Raw genomic sequence first — 4,331 nt, forward strand, 5'->3', positions numbered from 1 at the left:
AGTACGGCAATGCCCCATATGTGGTCATAAACTGCTATTTGGGCATACAGCAGGGCTCAGAAGAGAAGGAACGGCATTTGGAGTGCAAATTTTGCTGGATTAGTTTCTGGGCACTATGTCGCATTTGCAAAGCCCCTGTGGGACCAAAACAGTGGAAACCCCACAGAAGTGACAACATTTTGGAAACTACACCCCTCAAGGTATTCACCTAGGGCTGTAGTGAGCATGTTAACCCTGCAGGTGTTTTGCAAAAATTGGTGTGCACTTGATGTTGGAGAGTGAAAATGGCATTTTTTAAATAGATATGCCAATATGCGGTGCCCAGCTTGTGCCACTATAACAAGACAGCTCTCTAATTATTATTATGCAGTGATTCCCGGTTTTAGAAACACCCTACATGTGGCCCTAATCTTTTGCCTGGACATTTGACCAGGCTCAGGAGTGAAAGAGTAAAATGTAAAATTGAGGTCTAATTTGGTGATTTACAAAGTATTGGTTCACAATTGCAGGGCTCTGATGTGAAATAATAAAAGAAACCCCTGAGAAGTGACCCCCTTTTGGGAACTGCACCCCTCAAGTGAGCATTTTCACCCTACAGGACTTTTGCATAAATGATTGCGCTGCGGATGATGAAAAGTAAAAATTAAAATTTTTCCCTAGATATGCCAATTCAGTGGCAAATATGTCATGCCCAGCTAGTGCAACTGGAGACACACATGCCAAAAATTGTTAAAATAGGTTCTCCCGGGTATGGCGATGCAATATATTTGGAAGTAAACTTCTGTTTGGGCACGCTGTAGGGTTCAGAGGGGAGGGAGCACCATTTGGCTTGGTAGTAGTTTTGTTTTGAGTATTGCTGATGTTTCCGTTTATAATGTGGGGGCATATGTAAGCTGGGCAGAGTACATCAGGGACATAGTCAGGTGGTATAATAATTGGGTTAAAAAAAATCAGTAAAATAATCAATAGATGTGTGTTACGCTGTGAAGCAATCCTTTCTGCACAGTCTGGTGTCACACTGATGTCCTTCCTTAGGCCTAAGGACCTGTTCACATCACCGTTCGCTTTCCGTTCCGGGGTTCCGTCTGAGGTTTCCGTCGGGTGAACCCCGAAACGGAAAGTGAAAGTGAAACCACAGCTTCCGTTTCAGTCACCATTGATATGGTGATGGAAACATCGCTAATGGTTTCCGTTCGTCACCATTCCGGAAGATTTCCGTTTTTCCGACGGAATCAATAGCGCAGTCGACTCCGCTATTGATTCCGTCGTTAAGACTGAAACCTCCCGGAATGGTGACGAACGGAAACCATTAGCGATGTTTCCGTTACCATTGATATCAATGGTGACTGAAACGGAAGCTGTGGTTTCACTTTCCGTTGCGGGGTTCACCCAACGGAAACCTCTGACGGAACCCTGGAACGGAAAGCAAATGGTTATGTGAAGAGGCCCTAATTCACACGACATGGTCCGAGTGTCGGCCGATAAAAACGTCCGTTTTGGGCCGTTTTTCCCGGCCGTTTTCCATACGTTTTACATCCGTTCCGATTCCGTTCCGGGCCGTGTTGCCGTTTTTAACGTACGATTTTTACCCGTTTTGCATCCGTTTTTTTCCCTGTCCGTTTTAAAATTGGATGAATTTCATTTGTAAATTTTTTGACACACACTTCCCCCTGTAGATAATGCCACACACTGCCCTCTGTAGATACTGCCAAGTCCCCCTTTAGGTAGTGCCACACAGACCCCCTTGTAGGTAGTGCCACACAGCCCCCTGTAGGTAATGCCACACAGCCCCCTGTAGGCAATGCCACACAGCCCCCGATAGGTAATGCCACACAGCCCCCTTGTAGGTAATGCCACACAGCCCCCTTGTAGGTAATGCCACACAGCCCCCATGTAGGTAATGCCACACAGCCCCCCTGTAGGTAGTGCTACACAGACCACTTGTACATAGTCACCCCCCATAGATGGCACCACCCTTACTTTCCTGTAGGGGATGGCTCCAGGAGAAGTCCCTCACTTCACTGTCCACATATGGACAGTGAAGTGAGGGACTTCTTCTGGAATGGAATCCCCGGCCACAGCGGTGGGGATTCCGCTTCAGAAGTCACTGTGTCCATATATGGACAGTGAAGTGAGGGACTTCTCCTGGATCGGAATCCCCAGCCACAGCAGTGGGGATTCCGCTTCAGAAGTCCCTGACGTCACTGTGTCCATATATGGACAGTGAAGGCAGGGAATTCTCCTGGAGCGGAATCCCCGGCCACATCGCCCGAGATTCCGCTTCAGAAGTCCCTGACGTCAATGTGTCCATATATGGACACAGTGAAGTCAGGGTCTTCTCCTGGAGCGGAATCCCCGGCCACAGTGTTGCCGAAGCTGTGGCAGGGGATTGGGGATTCCGCTCCTACAGGGAGCAAAAAAAATACCCTCCTCCTCGTCACATGCACTTTGCACTGTGAGGAGAAGGAGATAGAGAGAGCGACGGAAGACACGGCCGTCACTTGTAGCACATTCATGTAATGGACGTGTATTACCCGGCCCCATAGACTTCTATGGGAGCCGGGAGAACGGCGGAAAATAGGGCATGTCCCATTTATTGACAGCCGGGTTTTTTCCCGGGCCGTCAAAAAATCGGTCATGTGAATAGCCCCATTTGGGGTCTATTGTTCCTACAGCAGCCGTGTGACGGACGTTTTTTGAACGGCCGTCACACGGCCGGGAAACCCTGTTGTGTGCATAAGGACTTATCCCCCTTTTGGTACACACTCCGCACCTTTGCAGTTTAGGGAATTTTGCTGGGAAGTGTTGTCCTGGTATAATACGGACACCCTCGCTTCCTCCAGATAAGTTTTGGCCCTACACTTCCTGGTTCCCTAATTTTAGGGCCTTGATCCTTCGCCTCTTGAAACAGAAGAAATGTTCCCCCTCGGGCCTGCACGACTGCATATTTTTCTTTCCTGACTTATTGGAGCCTTAACTTATTATTTTTTCATGGATGTAGTGGTATAAGGGCTGTTTTTTTGTGGGACGAGCTGTAGTTATTATTGGTACTATTTTGGGGTACATGCTATTTTTTGGGAGGCGAGGTGACCAAAAAACTGCAATTCTGGCATAGTTTTTTTTTTATACAGCGTCCATCATGCGTTATAAACTACATGTTAACTTTACTCTGCGGGTCAGTACGATTCCGGCGATATCTAATTTATAGCACTTTTTTATGTTCTACAACTTTTTGCACAATAAAATTACTTCTGTAAAATAAATGTATTTTTTCTGTCGCCAATTTGTGAGAACCATAACTTTGTAATTTTTTAGTTGACGGAGCTGCATGAGGGCTTGTTTTTTGCGAGACGAGCTATAGTTTTGATCGGTACCATTTTTTGATACATTCGACTTTTTGATCACTTTTTATTCCAACATTTATTTGTAGGGCAAAGTGACCAAAGAACAGAAATTCTGGTATCGTTTTTTTACGTTTTTTTTTTACGCTGTTCACCGTGTGTAATTATAACATATTTTTATATCTCAGGCCGCTATGGTCGCGTCGATACCAAATATGTATGGTTTTATTTTTTTCAATAATAAATAACTTCATAAGGGAAAAGGGACATTGTATTTTATTTTATTACTTGAAACTTTTATAATATGTTTTAAACCTTTTTTTTTTTTTACACTTTTTTTCAAGTCCCACTAGGGGGCTTGAAGGTTCAACTGTCTGATTTTTTTTTTCTAATACATTGCACTACCTATGTAGTGCAATGTATTAGATCTGTCAGTCATTCACTGACAGCAAGCCGATTAGGCTTCACCACCTGGCGGGGCCTAATCGGCTTCCGTAACGGTAGAGCAGGAAGCCATTGTTAGGCCCCCTGTTGCCATAGCAGTATCGGCAGCCCTGATTCCATGGCAGGGCTGCCGATCTGCTAGCAACCTCTAAGATGCAGCGATCGCTGCATCTAAGGGGTTAATGGCAGGGATCAAAGCTAGCTCCGGTTCCTGCCGTTACAGGTGGATGTCAGCTGTAACATATAGCTGACATCCACCGCTGATGACGTCGGCTCAGCTCCTGAGCCGGCACCATCTTGCCGTCGTCTACGGAAGCCTTTCAGGCCTGAACGGCTTCCATGCTAGGCAGACCGGAAGGCCAGTATTAGGCCTACGGTTGCCATTTCAGCCACCGGATGAGCTGCAAACAACTTAAATTCAGCGATCGCTTTTGACCGCTGCATTTAAGGGGTTAATGGCGGGGATCGAAGTCCCGTCATTACAGCCGTATATCAGCTGTAATACACCGCTGACATCCAGCGATGATGGCACCGACTCAACTTCTG

This window comes from Rhinoderma darwinii, chromosome 6, assembly GCF_050947455.1.
Source record: "Rhinoderma darwinii isolate aRhiDar2 chromosome 6, aRhiDar2.hap1, whole genome shotgun sequence".
Lineage (NCBI taxonomy): Eukaryota > Metazoa > Chordata > Amphibia > Anura > Rhinodermatidae > Rhinoderma > Rhinoderma darwinii.